At 40.2% G+C, this 17,068-nt stretch overlaps 1 protein-coding gene across 1 annotated transcript in view; it reads right to left on the reverse strand.

Moving 5' to 3' along the window:
* LOC117377829 (serine/threonine-protein phosphatase 2A 55 kDa regulatory subunit B beta isoform) overlaps window positions 1–17,068 on the reverse strand; it is a 178,073-nt gene that overhangs the window by 67,784 nt on the left and 93,221 nt on the right. The gene's annotated exons all lie outside the window — the stretch shown is intronic.

The following is a 17,068-nucleotide window of genomic DNA, read 5'->3' on the forward strand; positions in this document are numbered from 1 at the left end:
CCCTAAGCAGCTCCTTATTCCGCTTATAGACTGAGCCGGCCCTGCTAGTAATGCACACATATTAGTATTTAAGCTCACTTTTAGAATCAAATTGTGTGTTATGAATATTATTTACAATCTATTGGCCTTGCACAGTGTTATTATGAAATATTATGAACAGGGGCGGGGCCAGAGGGTGGGCGAGCTCGAGAAGGGGGGGGGCCCACTTTCATAGCTCATCCAATCTTGACAAACAATGTTCAAAATGAGACTCCAATTAAAAAAGAGTTCCATATTAGCGTTTATAAATCACTCCAGGGGCTGACGAGTGTCTGTGGTTCTGCTGTCGCCACGGTAACAGGTTCAAGATGATCACTATTTCCAATTTACTTTTAGTTTATGCAGATTAACTATATATTTTAGGCTCAATATTTATGCGTGTAGCTGTTATTTGCACAAGTGGGGACAGTTTTAGGTCTATATGGAAACATTTGAGTTGTCGATGGTTCAATAATTAACTTAAACGACACATTATAGATACTAGAACTAACTACTTTAGTGTTTTATTGCACTGTTTATACATCATTGGTCACATTATGTTTAAAATGATTCACGTAGAAAAGGGTTTCCTGTGACGATCCAGCTTTAAGCTAATTGTGAAAGTGATATACATTCATTTCAATATTATCATTTATCGTGAACATATCACACTTCAAACTGTGTTATCGTGACGGGTCGGCTTAGGTTCATATAAATTCATTGTTTTTCCTTTTTGAATTCCACCATTTCCACCCAGAAAACAACACAGAGCCGTGTCAAAAGGGTGGAGCGGTTACACCAGTAAAACCTGATTGAGCCTGATGCAATTACGTCTAATTATTATAGCTTATAATTATACATAAAACATTTCAATGAGGCTATTTACGGCAGCATGTGTTTATTGATTGCGCCACATGCAAACCAAGGCAGTGTCAGTCAAAATGTCAGGGTAGGATTGTATGAGGAGAGATGCACAGATTGAAGCAAACGGATTAGGACGGAGCGGGAGAGCCTGGTGGTAAATGAGAAAAGGCAATGCTGATAATTAATTAGATTAGGAGGTCTCCAGTCTGCAGCTCTTTCTGGAAAGTAGCAAGTGCCTCGTAATAACATCGCAGACAGCACACTCACCGGGTCTAAAGCATATAGGTCAGCAAACTACTGACTGATCTGCTGACGACGCCAAAATTACAATATTACTAATGACAGAAGCCGGAAGGCAGGTTAAACCAATATGCGGAAATGGTTTTGCATTTGCTCCAACCAATACTTCAGTCAATACCAGCCCAAAATACAACCAAGAGGTCGTTTTTCTGACACTTCAAGTACATTTTATGCATTCAAGAACACACACATGCATTTGAATGTTTAATAGTTATAATATTGTAGCGTTCTGGTGCAAGGAAATGCGACAAATTACTCCCAGTTGTTTATTTTTTGAGCACAAGGGCTGCTGTACGTTGTAATCCACGGCAAAACAAACCAAAAACAATGGGAGTCTCAACTCGATCAAGCCAGAACTGACCAGTAACTGACCAAAAGAACCTCCACAACCTTCAACTTGTGTCGGCAAAACAACCAAGTGTCACATATCTTTTTAAAATGATATATTATTGTTATTCATTCAACAACAACACATAAACAGATACAAGAACAACAAAAAAGTGTCAGCCCCGAACTAAATACGGGTCACACAAAATATCAGATTATTACTCTACAAACCCATGGGCCATTATGTTATATTTTGGATATTTTAAATTGCAGTATTACGATTGCAATTTAATAAAAGAAACAATGCGTGTGAACTGGGGTTAGGTGAAAACAGGGATTAGTCTAACATAAATTAATCACTCTAAACAACTTTGAAAGGATAAAAACTGTTCTAAAAAGGCTAAATGCTCTTAAAAGCTAATTCTACGTAATGCGTTTACCATAGACTGTATAAAAAAGTGGACTAAGTGAGTGTGACGTCACCCACAGCGTTCAGCTCCAGTCAAATGAAGCCCATCGAGCAGTTATCGCGGCTAATTTGGAGTCGAGTTCCATATTTGAAACCACGAGTATCATAGCAACCAAAGAGCCAATCCAGAGCGAGACTGTTGAAGGTAACGCCTCTTCCCGCCCACATCGCTGGTTTAGCAGGGGACAGACGCTTAGCAACGCTGTCAGTCAAACCTGTTGCTAACGCTACCGGGACTGACCTTAGGGAAAGAAGGCGCCTGATTTGTCTGTTATTAATGTTCATATCTTGATTTACAGACAAAATAGTGAAATAAATGTTAATGTTAAATGTTAATACGAACATTTAAGACCAAAATGACGAGTCTGACAGCAGCAGGTACAGAGAGAGGACACAGTTCTTCAATAGAAAGTGAATTGGAGCCAGAGTTGATGGAGCCGGAAGCGCGTACATGATCACTTCCTGTTTGGAACGCGGCGGCTAGCAGGTTAGCTATGTACAGTCTATAATGTTTACTAGGAATACTGGAATAACATTGGCCAAAAATGATATGAAAGAGACAAAGTTTGGAGTTTTCATGGAGAGATTAGTGATGAGACTTTCGGCTCTTTTATGGGATCAGAATCTTTTGGATAAGTTCATTTCAAAGAGCTGTCGAAAGGACTGGCTCTTTTTATATTTATTTATATGACGGAAACCGATACATTAACTCATTTTATCAATAAACACAGAAGGAAATGACAAACGACAAGCCTCAGATGTATTTAAAATGGTTTGAACTAAGAGTCGGACCGCGTTTTCAAAAATGAGATCCGGCTCCAACCGTTCACGTTAAGGAATCGTTCAGAAGAGCCGACTCTTTCACCGGCGTCACACGACCACGGAGATAACACAGACCTTCACTGTGCTTATTATCGTGATCTAAACCCAGGACAATCGTCATGAAATCGCCGCCGTGTCGAACCCTAATTTCTGCTGTGAGCCATCGTGTCCCATCGTGAGCGCACCCGCCCGCCGCCCTCGTCCCTATCTAACCTCTTTAACCCAAATCTCCACAAAGGGACCCGGGAAACCCCCCCCACTCTCCACTGCGGCGCATAAAAAGATTGCGGACCCCCTCTCTTAAACGCATTAGCTGTCTAATCCACACTACATTTGCACATCCAATCCCGTGCTCTGGACTAATGGGGGTCTGGCTGCGCGGGGGTCCGGCTGTCCTCACTAGAAAACAGGGCCGTCCTACACGTGCCATTTTACAGCCCATCACCTTCGACGATCCGGTGGAATACATTACAACGCATTATCCGGGGCAGGGGTAATGGAAGCCGCCGGAGCGTTGGCGAGCATCAACCAATTCACGTAGTTTCATATTTACACTCTTGCGCGCCATTAATGAAATTTTACGGAGAGACGCTGCCATCCTTGACCTCCCGGTTCTGAATGAGCGGGCGGTGGAGCTTCCCCGTCTCTATCAATATTTAAACAAAGGAATCGGCGTTCAAACGAAAAGGCTGAGTCACAGATGAGCAGTGGGACAGAAAGATATTGAAATACCAAAACAATGGATTTACAGCGGGTTTAGTTGTTAACCGGAGCTATTCAAGACGTGCGGCGCAGGGGATACAGGCAGCGTCTTAACGTCAGGGTGTACGGACTCATAATCTGGACATTTACGATGTGTTAATCCTGCATGAATCCCGTTTGTAAAAGAAAATTACTTAGGATCATATGGGACGAACAAGACGGAAAATAATATAGTCACAATACTGTAGCTATGTCTCATTATTATTATCAAAACTAAAGAAAAATGAAGATTAATTGGCTTAACAAATCAGTAGTCAGGCCTGGAAGAGAAAAGCTGAAAAACTGACCTATGATTTAACTAAATAGTCATTAAAGTTACACTACGGAGCTTTTCTGGTGTAGGGCCTGCTGTGTTGCGTTGTATGGAATGTTTCTGGAGTATGGTTTAAACTTAAATGTATTCAGTTGATATTTAATTTTGGTATTCTTTGATTGTTTAAGAATATATCTCACCTATGAGGAGGCTCGTTTCTCCACAGATCTGACCTGTGATCTATAGTTATACATGTTTTAAGGTTGTATATTGACGCAAAATTAACTCTTGTAAGCTCTAAACCGTGTTATAATGTTGTGGCGTCCTCAAAAACAGACCTGGACTTGTGTTTTGTTTCATTCACACATGTTTGAGTCACTTTATTATTCGTCTGTAACATTTCCAAAGCTCAAAACGCTCTGTTCCACCTTGTGATGTCATGAAGTGGTAGTTTTTAAGCTCCTTTTACCTTTAGTTCAGTAGAGATTGGCAATTTTAGGGCTGAAATCATCCAAATTCTTATTATTTTTTTTAGCATAGTGACCACACATAAGACATAACATGGTTTCAGTTCAGTTCATCTTTATTTCGGACTCACGGTCCATTTTTAAAAACAGACAGGGATAGTGACGATACAAACAGTAACATCTACGTTTTACAAAGAGCCACACCAGTCTCCACATCTTGGACTGAAGCGAACTGCACTGAATCTTATGTTTGTGAGTGACAAGTGTGTGTATTATTTCATTTTCTGACTTATTCAGTTGCAAATAAAACTGTACATTAACAGTTTGTAGGCATAACAGCTATTTACAATTGTATGTGACGAGTATGTGTGCGTGCGATGTGTGTGTGTGATATTTCCATGATTTTGGAGGGGGGTAAAGTGGAGATGAGAGTGGAAAGTGCTAGTACACGTTAGTTGTAAGTGGGAAAAAAAGGTATAGAGAAAATACATATACATATAAATATAGGTTGGAAGAAAAAGGAGAAAAAAATAAAAAATAAAATAAAATAAAATAAAATAAAATAAAATAAAATAAAATAAAATAAAATAAAATAAAATAAAATAAAATAAAATAAAATAAAATAAAATAAAATTAAATTAAATTAAATAAAATTAAATAAAATTAAATAAAATTAAATAAAATTAAATTAAATTAAATTAAAAATAAAATAAAAATAAAATAAAAATACAAAAATAAAAATGAATTAGGTGTCCCACATTGTAAGCTTTTAGCCGTGTTAGAATGTTGTTACCTCCTTAAAAAAGAGACCTGGAGTTGTGTTTTGCTTCATTCACACCTTTATTATTAGTCCGTCTACATCTCCAAAGCTCAAAGCGCTCTGTTCCACCTTGTGATGTCATGAAGTAGTAGTTTTATCAAGTTAACGGCTCCGTTTTTTACCTTTAGTTCAGCAGATATCGGCAGTTCCAGAAGCTGAAACGATCCAAATGATTCTATTGAAGGTGTGTGGAGTTTAAAAACACAGTGGAGCACTTCCTGTATTACCACATAATGACGTCACAAGGTGGAACAGAGTGTTTTCAGTTTGATATAAAAAGTCTAGTTTAAATATGCAGGGGGTGTGTGTTAAACATGTGAGAATGAAAAAAAAAAACAAAAAAAAAACACAACTCCAGGTGTGTTTGTGATGAGGAAACATTATTATCCCTCCTTTAAAGTGTACAAATAGTGTGGATGTGATTGACGAGTGAAGGGCAGAGGTGGCAGTTAAAGACGCACATACATTTGACTGTGTAATGAATATGTGAACGCTGCTCGGAGCAAAGCAAAGGATCGATGCCGTCTCCCTAATAACAACCCCCCGCCCCCCTCCTGCCCGTGCGTCCCGGTCTCTCTGCTCGTGTGCCAATCTCCCCTATCCCCAACGCACCTTCCCAATTTGGCTAAGTCTTTAGTTAGGGCCTCGCAATGGTTATAGCGCTGAAAGAAATACACTCTCACAGCAACAACGTGCTAAAGGAGCAGCTCTAACCGTTACACAGCTGGACAAGCGCTCCCCTGTTAATACAAATATCCTCGGAGCATTTAGTCCAAAGGTTTGCAGCTTCTTAAAGGGTCCGGATTACGCTGTTTTCTATGCTATAATTGTGTTTTCTCGTCACAAACAGACCTGGAGTTGTGTTTTTTTTGTTTCATTCTTACATGTTTAACGCACAAACTCTGCAGATTTACGCTTAGTTCTTCTGGAAATGTAAGTATATTCATGTTGTGTCTTTAAAAGCGTTTGATCTGTGTCAGTGCGTCAGACCCAGACCAGAAATTAACACGTGTGAAGGCTCCGTCTCCATCCTCCAGGAAACTCTTTGTTGTTTTATCTGTCCTCAGGTGTAAAAGTTCATTATCTCACGGGTGTGGATCAAACGTCACTGCTTTGAAATGTATGTGGCTTTGTCGTTCTGGTATAAATACTCAGAGCTTAGATGTCTGTGTGAACCCTCAGTCGTTCCAAGCCCTCGCTGCTTGTGGATATCCAAAATGGGCCTTCAGTAGATCTAAGAAGATAAAAAACAGGACAACAGGGAATCTGAACCTAGAAGGAGAGGTGTTACCATCCCTTACACAGCGGGTGTGTCTGTAAAACTTCAGAGAATTTTCAGACAGTATGAGATTCCTGTCTTTTTCAAACCTACAAACACTTTAAGGCAAGACCTGGTTCACCCAAAGGACAAACCCCGAGTCATGAACAAAGTAATGTGGTCTACTCCATTCAGTGACTGGAGAAAGAAAACAGCTACTTCATAAGAGAATGAACTAACACCGTCGTGAGAGCAGCTCAGGACCACAGTCTGCTATTCATCTCCATCGCAAAGACACTAACCACTCCGATGAAGACAGTGAAGTTCAGATCTGAGCCAGAGAAAAGAAATGGTTTGAGATGAGAGTTAAAGAAGGTATTTTTGTTAGGAAACACAATCCTTCCTTAAACAGGAACGGGGGGCCTGAGACATAACCTCTCCCCCATTTATAGCACAGACAATAGATGTTTACAGTTTCAGTGTAGTAAGACCCTCCTTTCAGACAGATATAAGGCAGTGGCCACCAGCAAACTGACCAGAACTGAAGAAGTGGATGAGCGACGAGCAGCAAAACGTCTTCACTCCTACAACGATTTGTCCAGTTGACAGATTTAACTTCGTCTTTTGCAATCAGAGCTCAGATGCTTAGAGGACTTGGACTGGGGAACGGGAACAAAACTGAGTAGGAGAGAGTCGGGACGTCGAAATCAGAATCAGAAGACTTTTAATGCCATTGTCAGTGAACACAACTCACAAACTAGGAACTTTCTTCGGTGATAAAATGCAACACAAAACACTGAATAGTAATAATATAAAAATATAAAAACGTAGAAAAATAGATATTATAAATACAAATAAGGCCATGCATGAAGTTAAAAAAGATAAAAAAGATATGCTTAAATATAAAATAGTCATAGAGGTACAGTCGATATATATTATAACATCAAAACAACACTGCAAACTTGACTTTATTAAGGTGACCGGTGTTATAAAGTGTCCAGTTTAGTGCATAAAGGCAACCAGTCTGGGTCCTGTCCTGTCTGTATCTGCTGTAACAAAGAATAAACCTTTTTTTTTTGTATTTCAGAACTCACCGGGCTTCGCAAATGGATTAATTTTCACCTAGAATTGTAATTTTTTCCTCAACAATGTCATACAGGAAGTGCTCCAATGTGTTTTTAAACTCCATGCACCTTCAATAGAATCATTTGGATCATTTCAGCCCTGGAATTGCCCATTTCTACTGAACTATAGGTAAAAAAAAAGTAGCTGTTGACTTGAAAACTACCACTTCATGACATCACAAGGTGGAACAGAGCGTTTTGAGCTTTGGAAATGGAGACAGACTAATATTAAAGAGGTGTGAATGAAACAAAACACAACTCCAGGTCTGTTTTTGAGAAGGTAACAACATTTTAACATGGCTAAACGCTAATGTAGGACCTTTAAAATCAGAGAACGATGCACAAATGACTGAAAATACAACTTTGACTGAGGAAATGGAGGGACAACATTTAAAAACATACGCAAAAAATCTGGCTTAAATGGTGTTATCGGCTATGTACGTGAATTATGAAGGGGTTTTCTGCTTCTGTTTGGTACTGAACTAAAGGTAAAAGGAGCTGTTAACATGAAAACTACCACTTCATGACATCACAAGGTGGAACAGAGCGTTTTGAGCTTTGGAGATGGAGCCAGAATAATAATAAAGGTGTGTAAATGAAACAAAACACAACTCCAGGTCTGTTTTTGAGGAGGTAGCAGCATTATAATATCTCGTAAAGCTCACCACAGCCCGTTTTGTGTGACATACGCCCTTTAACCCTATGCTAGTCACGTTCCCCATCCCAAACCCACTTGTACCACCTCACCTCTCTCTCATTACAGGGTCCGTTGGGTAAAGGCGGCTGACAGCGCGTCTCCAAACCATCTGCGGTGTATCAGACCTGTATAGGAAAGACTCTGGGGGGTGGGGGGCGAGCCAAACTGTAGAGCGTGTCCTCAATTCTCCTCGATCATATGGACAAAGTGGGTTAAATTGGACCGCGCAGCCAAACACGGAGACACAATCACACGGCAATGATATTTTAGTCACGCTCAATTGGTTTTCTTGATGTGCGGTAATTGGTCGACCCGGAGATGGCGACGCAGGGGCTGACGGAAAAGAGGCTGCTGTCTGCGTCTGCATAATGAGTAAATATACGGCGCTGACGTGCTTTGACGTTTGGACAGGTGCGTTTAAATATCCCAAACGTAGACCGTGTAAAGACGTGGACTGAGTGAGTGCGACGTCACCCACAGCGTTCAGCTCCAGTCAAATGAAGTTCATCGAGGCTAGCAGTTATAGCGGCTAATTTGGAGCCAATTTTGAGTATCATAGCAAACAAAGAGCCAATCCAGAGCGAGAATGATGAAGGTAACGCCCACGTTGCTGGTTTAGCAGGGAGTGGGCGCTTCAAACCTGTTGCCAATGCTAACGGGAGCGAAATCGGGGAAAGATTTGTCTGTTATTAATGTTCATATCTTGATTTTTAGCACAAAAGTGAAATAAAAAACCCCAGGATCATGTAGAGCGGGTTAATAGGAACATTTGAGACCAAAATGACGAGTCGATGGAGCTGGAACTTCTGTTTGGAACACGACAGCTAGCAGGTTAGCTATGTCCATTTATATATCCAATCTATGATAAGGACGTAACAATATCTGACGTATTGTGTTGCAAAAACGTTTTATATTGTGGGTATTACAACATTAAATACATAAATGTTAGTTGGAAACTTGATATCTCTGGATTACCTCTGGGTTTAGACTTTTTCCCCAATAACCAATAACATAATCAATACTGTTCAGCTTCCTATTTGGAACGTGGCGTCTAGCAGGTTAGCTACGTCCATTTATATATACAGTCAATGAGTCCCAACACTATTAACGCAAGAAGCAAGAATCGATATCATTTGCAGCGATGTGTTTGACCTTATTTACTGCATGACCTTCACTGATTCACTGCACGTACTAATACTATTATCAAACAGAGAAGCAGAAAAACCCTTCGTAGTTCACTTATATAGCCTGTAAGACAATTTATGCAAACTTTAAAGAGCTTTTAAGCGTATGTTTTAAACGTTGTCGCTCCATTTCGCCAGTAAAAGTTGTATTTTCTAGTGATTTGTGCATTCGTATGTGTCTCTTGTGAGCTTTAAGCCATGTTATAATGTTGTTAACTCACCAAAAACAGACCTGGAGTTGTGTTTTGTTTCATTCACACCCCTTTATTATTAGTTTGTCTACATCTCCAAAGCTCAAAACGCTCTGTTCCACCTTGTGATGTCATGAAGTGGTAGTTTTCCCATTAACAGATCTTTTTTTTTTTTACCTTTAGTTCAGCAGAGATCGGCTATTCCAGAAGCTGAAATGATCCAAATGATTCTAGAAATGAAGGTGTGTGGAGTTTAAAAACACATCTGAGCATTTCCTGTATCACCACATGATGACATCACAAGGTGGAACGGAGTGTTTTCAGTGTGAGAGAAAGCGTTAGAAATGGGTGAAAATGCCTTACTATTTGAGCTGTATTTGAGACTGTAATGAAACGTTTTTTTTTCCCCCAAATCCACAAAACGTTTGAGTCTGATGTCATGTTAATTTATACGTGCAATTTGTAGATTCAATAAAAAGATGTCGCTCGTAAAAATAGAGGACACAAGGGACGTGGAATTCACTGCCAATCAAAGACTAAAAAAACCCGAAAATGTACAAAAAACTAACTCCTGGGACGAAAACTTTCTTGTTGCTAATGTTTTTTTCTGTTTATTGGGTTTAAATCTGTTCTGCCGTTAAACAAATCGGGATCATAATTGTTCAGAGACACCGGGTCCTGCCTATAAACATTGTGTTGCGTTGGCCGTTCACCCGCGCTGGCATTAAGCTCAACACATGGGCGTAATAGGATTGCCCCGGCAGTCCATCTGTCAGAGGACGGAGCAGCAGCAGCACAGCCCCCTCCCCTAAAACGCAGCACTTTGGTCTGCATAAACCCGCTCCGTTTGCCCTTTCCCTGCTTTCTCCTTTCAGATACTTGTCCAGCACTGCACAGACAACTTAAACAAACCATTTCAGCAGCGTAAACGACGTCAAACCTGCGCCGATAACACACGATGTCTCTGATTAAGATTTAAATAATGCAAGATAGTCCCAGTGAACTGTTTTTAAATAGACTGTTTCATTAAAAGACATGAGAACAGCAGAAAGTAGCAATAATTAGCCATAAAAGAGACTCAAATCTCATTGTATTTCAATCAAAAACACTCAAAATCTTCCTACTTTTGCAATACAGTCGTCCCTCGCTATATCGCGGTTCACCTTTCGTGGTCTCGCTGATTTTTTTAGCTCAATTTTGCTTTTTTTTTATAGAACGTGCATTGTGTTCTGCGTCCTGATTGGCTAAGGGACTGTAGACCATTGTCCAAATTTATATAAATGTTTGATCGCAGTGTGACTCTTAAGTGCTGCACGTTTGCGATTTGTTTTCTCCACCGACAAAACCCACAATGTCGATGAAACGTTCTGCACCGACGAAGGCGCCTACGAAGGTTTAGTGTTTAAACGAGAGAGAAATGTGAGAAAACGTTCATGCCTGTGTGAGAAAAGTGTATAAAGTGTGTGGTGAGGGGTTTTACAGCCAAAAACATAGAGAATAATTGTAAAAAATAAAGCTGATACTTCGCGGATTTCGCCTATTGCGGGTTATTTTTACAACGTAACCCCCCGATAGACCTAAATGCTATAGATTTTGAGAATAAAAATGAAATACTTAAAGGTTACATGCAAAAACTGTATAAAGAAGTGAACTGAGTGAGTGTGAACAGCGAAATAAAACATCAGGATCATGTAGAGCGGGTTAATACGAACATTTAAGACCAAAATGACGAGTCTGACAGAGACACAGAGAGAGGAGCCACAGTTTTTCAATGTAAACTGCATTAGAGCCAGAGTCGACGGAGCTGGAGGCGCGCCCATGACCGCTTCCCATTCGAGCGAACAATATAAATGATCTGTTTCAACATTCGTGTGCCAGGCGTCTTTAGGAAGGGCATCTGGGCATCTAAAACCCAGGCCAAATGAACTCAGCGTACATAAAAGCACGGAGGTGAAGAAGAACCAAAAACGGTGAAAATGAGCCCGTCTCTTGGGAGCTCGTGCGCGTCTTTAAATATAAAAACGCGGTTACTGTTCTGTTAATAGAGTACAGATGGAGATACATGGCAGCGGCTGGTGGGCTGGAGGAGAGAGAGAGAGAGAGTGTGTGTGTGTGTGTGTGGGTGGGGGAGGGTGATGGTGTGAGAGAAAGAGAGAGAGGAAAGAGAAATGAAAAGATGGATTCAGAGTTTTGGTTAAGGGCGTTAAAACGAGGACCGGAGGCTGTTCCTAAATCAGCGCGTTTCACTCTCCCAGTTACATCAGGAGCGGACTAATGCCGTGCTGCTCTGAGACGCCGGAGATTGGATTTCCCCCCTCTGTCCTCCTCCTCACCCCTCCCCCATCACCTCCTCCTCCTCTTCGTCCTCCTCCCCCTCCTCCTCTTCTTCCCTGTGTTCGACTCTCTCCCCTGATAATGAATTAATTGAAAAGAATGCATGTACAATGATTAGCTCAGGACGACGCTTTTTGGGTGAAGATTAATCAAGTGAAACGACTGGGTTTGGGTCGACGTCACTTTTGTTCAGGGCTAACCACGTCTACTAAATATATATATATAAACGTACAGTATATATTTAGTTACTTGGGTACACGTATTTAAGGACAGGATATGTAGAAGGCTTTAGCGTGCTGGTTTTACTGCTGATTCATGATTAAAATAGTTAAAACAAAGCGTTCACGTTGGCTTTTAAACCGTATTGTCATCACGTTGGATCTGATGTAATAATATGAATTGAAAGTGAATAGAAAATATAATAAATACATGTAGTTTTCTGATATTTGCGTACACGTTAATGCAGTAAAAGTATATTCTGAAGGGCCGAAAGATGTGATATTTTCAATGCCAAGGAACTGCTGTTTAAATATGTTTTATGTTTATTAAGCTAAACTAAACAAATATCATTTTGTGCAGAGTTATACAGTAGAACTAAATGTAGTAGACTGTGTATTGAAGTAGCAGTACACATGGTTTGTACACGGTTTGTACAGAGAAAAGTACAAGCTGGATGTGGCTCAGAGAATAAACTAAAGGACTAAACCAAGACTAAAACAGGACTAAACCAAGATTAAACCAGGACTAAAACAGGACTAAACCAAGATTAAACCAGGACTAAACCAAGACTAAACCTGGACTAAACCAGGACTAAAGCAGGACTAAATCAGGACTAAAGCGGGACTAAACCAGGACTAAAGCAGGAAAAAAACAGGACTAAAACAGGACTGAACCAGGACTAAACCAGGACTAAAGCAGGACTAAAGCAGGACTAAACCGGGACTAAACCGGGACTAAACCGGGACTAAATCAGGACTAAACCAGGACTAAACCAGGACTAAATCAGGACTAAAGCAGGAAAAAAACAGGACTAAAACAGGACTGAAGCAGGATTAAACCAGGAAAAAAACAGGACTAAACTAGGACTAAACTAGGACTAAAGCGGGACTAAAGCAGGACTAAACCGGGACTAAACCGGGACTAAACCGGGACTAAACCGGGACTAAACCAGTGCTAAACCAGGACTAAAGCAGGACTAAACCAGGACTAAACCAGAACTAAAGCAGGACTGAACCAGGACTAAACCGGGACTAAACCAGGACTAAACCAGGACTAAACCAGGACTAAAGCAGGACTAAAGCAGGACTAAACCAGGACTAAACCAGAACTAAAGCAGGACTGAACCAGGACTAAACCGGGACTAAACCAGGACTAAACCAGGACTAAACCAGGACTAAACCAGGAAAAAAACAGAACTAAACTAGGACTAAACCAGGACTAAACCAAGCCTAAAGCAGGACTAAACCAGGCCTAAACCTGGACTAAACCAGGACTGAACCAGGATTAAATCAGGACTAAATCAGAACTAAAGCAGGACTAAACCAGGACTACACATGTCTTCTTAAAGATGTGACTCAGGCCTCTACTTTGACAATGTTTAAATCCAGGCTCAAATGGTTCTGTTTATCTGTGAATATGAATGAAAGGGTTTTATTCTGTCACTTTTCTTTTAATGTTCATTTTATGATGATTATTTATATTTTGATTTGTTGTATTGTGATTTTAACGTCTTTCTTATTCTGTAAAACACTTTGAATCACTTTGAATCGTGATGTACAAATAAACTCGCCTTGTCTTACAGCTGTAAAATGAATCCTTAATAAAATGACAAAGGGTTATGTAGTTTATATATAAAAAACGCTGCTTATAAATGCTCATATGTTAAGTCCATGTTAAACGGCGTGTTCATATGTGCCGTTCACACAGTCTATGGAGAAATGACGCCACTTAACTGAAAAGCGTAGCCTTCATTGTACCTCAGTGGTTGCTAGGAAACTGCAATTGAACTGGCATTGCAGCACAGCATAACAGCTGTCTCCATAATTGGACAATTAAGATCTTAAAATGTCATTATTTTAGCCGTATTCATCACAATAAAGGTTCGAGCGCTTCCCCGACATGTTCTCTACCGGCCGGGTTAATGGGCCGAACATGAGACGCCGTGTTCCCCGTGAGGATGCCGTTCATTAGGGAAATTATGATTGATGCAGATAAAGTTATGAAAATGCAGAAACAGAACTGAGCGAGTGTAAGTTAATGTAATTTAGTCGTGATTCAGTTTGCAATCTGTTTTTTGCAGTTCACATTTGCAGGTACTTTGACACTCATAAACTTACTGAAACACACTTATACTCGTTCATTCGTTCATTCAAAAATGCATTTCTGAACAGGTTTGTGGAGGTAAACGGAGAGGGTTCGCTGAAGTAAATACAGATTTAAGCCGCAAAAACTATTCTAAATCTACAATATTGTTAAAAATCATGAGCTGAAATAAATAAATAGCAGGATAAAACACTTAAGTCGTTATTTTTGCATCTGTAATGAGTCATAAAAGTGATTTATTCAAGGTATTACAGCTTAAATTTTATGATATAACTAAAAAAAATAACACAAAATTTCCTTGAAGTGCAAAGAAAAAGTTTACGAGATGAATATTGACTCCGAAAAATATTGTTCCAGCTTCAATATATAGAAAAATAAGTTGATATAGTGACAGGTTTAGATACACAATATATTCAAATTGAAACTGTAGTTTGAATTGGTGCCTTTATCAAAACATAAAGGCTGCAGTTATGATTATTAAACAAACAAAATATCATGTGTTTATGTAGTTTACACTTGATAAACATGTTCTGAAATGTATGGGGAAGGAAGTCTGTCTGTTAGTAATGTTCATATCTTGATTTACAGACACAATAGTGAAATAAAAACAGCAGGATCATGTAGAGGGTTAATACGAACATTTAAGACCAAAATGACGAGTCTGACAGCAGCAGGTACAGAGAGAGGAGCGATGGAGCTGGATCATGCCCCTCCTCACTTTCTATATGAAAAACGACAGCTAGCATGTTAGCTATGTCCATTTATACATACATTGAGCTAACTGCACTAAAGAACCTGTTTGTTTACAGTTTCTGTGTGTTAGCTACGTCTAATGAGCTACGCTAAGTGTGAGCTGTGCCTGAGTCATGTTTTTGTATTTTCCGGAGAATAAGTCGCACCGGAGAATAAGTCGCACCGGAGTATAAGTCGCACCGGAGTATAAGTCGTATCGGAGTATAAGTCGCACCGGAGTATAAATCGCACCGGAGTATAAGTCGCACCGGAGTATAAGTCGCACCGGAGTATAAGTCGGATCGGAGTATAAGTCGCATCGGAGTATAAGTCGTATCGGAGTATAAGTCGCACCGGAGTATAAGTCGCACCGGAGTATAAGTCGTATCGGAGTATAAGTCACACCGGAGTATAAATCGCACCGGAGTATAAGTCGTATCGGAGTATAAGTCGCACCGGAGAATAAGTCGCACCGGAGAATAAGTCGCACCGGAGTATAAGTCGCACCGGAGTATAAGTCGCACCGGAGAATAAGTCGCACCGGAGTATAAGTCGCACCGGAGTATAAGTCGTATCAGAGTATAAGTCGCACCGGAGTATAAGTCGTATCGGAGTATAAGTCACACCGGAGTATAAATCGCACCGGAGTATAAGTCGCACCGGAGTATAAGTCGTATCAGAGTATAAGTCGCACCGGAGTATAAGTCGCACCGGAGTATAAGTCGTAGCGGAGTATAAGTCGCACTGTAGTATAAGTTGTATCGGAGTATAAGTCGTATCAGAGTATAAGTCGTATCAGAGTATAAGTCGCACCGGAGTATAAGTCGTATCAGAGTATAAGTCGTATCAGAGTATAAGTCGCACCGAAGTATAAGTCGTATCAGAGTATAAGTCGTATCAGAGTATAAGTCGCACCAGAGTATAAGTCGTATCGGAGTATAAGTCGCACTGTAGTATAAGTTGTATCGGAGTATAAGTCGTATCGCAGTATAAGTTGCACCGGAGTATAAGTCGTATCGGAGTATAAGTTGCACCGGAGTATAAGTTGTATCGGAGTATAAGTCGTATCGGAGTATAAGTCGTATCGCAGTATAAGTCGCACCGGAGTATAAGCCGCACTCGCCAAAAAATGCATAATGATGAAGAAAAAAAACATATTTCACATATACATCGCATCTGAGTATAAGTCGGATTGGAGTATAAGTCGCACCAAAATATAAGTTGCTATAGCCAAAAAAATGCATAATAATGAAGAAAAAAACATACATTTCACAAATAAATCGTATATGAGTATAAGTCGCACCCCCGGCCAAACTATGACAAAAGTGCAACTTATAGTTCAGAAAACACGGTAATCGTTCAGGCCCCTAATGGCTGCTCTCACATTTATTAGCATACTGGCTATTAGCATTCTGGCTAGCTCTACTGTTTGAATTTATGTCAATGGAAACATATATTGAAAATCTAATCATAATTCTTTTTTTTTCCCAAAAAAAAAACTGTGCAGCCCGAGTTCCCACATTAACAGTCTGGAAGCAGGATATTCATTTGTTTACAGAGGACATTTAATTATATGAATAAATGCCGCCTTTGTGATTTGCTAATAACAGTCATCCTGATTCTTGGCACAGTGCGCTTTAATGAAGAGTGGTGTTTGGGAAGCTTAAAGTCACTGTTCACTTGGCTATATTTATCCAGCACTTTTTTTTTGTGCCAGTGAAAGGCAGTGCGAGGAAAGTAGGTTAAGCAGGTTAGAGCAGGAGCGACACAGCCACAGCACCTCCCAGACGCCCCGCCCCTTTAAACAGACTGCTCCTGTTCAGCACCACGGACAGCTCTCCCGACAGCCCCGAAATAACCGGGAAAATCTACCATGAAATATAACACAGTGGGGGAGAACAGCAGTTTGAAAACATGAATTCAAAGTTTGCAATTAAATTGGCCGAATAACGTCATTAGAAGTGTGAATGTAGCTCAGCTTGTATTCGAATCATGTGAGGATGATGGAAAGGTCATTTGTTTATTGGAAGGCAACAGAATTACCACTGACATTTTAAGCCCATTTGAAAAAACTTGGCTTTGGGTGAAATGGCTGATGTCTGTGCAGTGAAGTCAATGAAGCAC

The sequence above is a fragment of the Periophthalmus magnuspinnatus genome, chromosome 10 (genome assembly GCF_009829125.3).
Source record: "Periophthalmus magnuspinnatus isolate fPerMag1 chromosome 10, fPerMag1.2.pri, whole genome shotgun sequence".
NCBI lineage: Eukaryota > Metazoa > Chordata > Actinopteri > Gobiiformes > Gobiidae > Periophthalmus > Periophthalmus magnuspinnatus.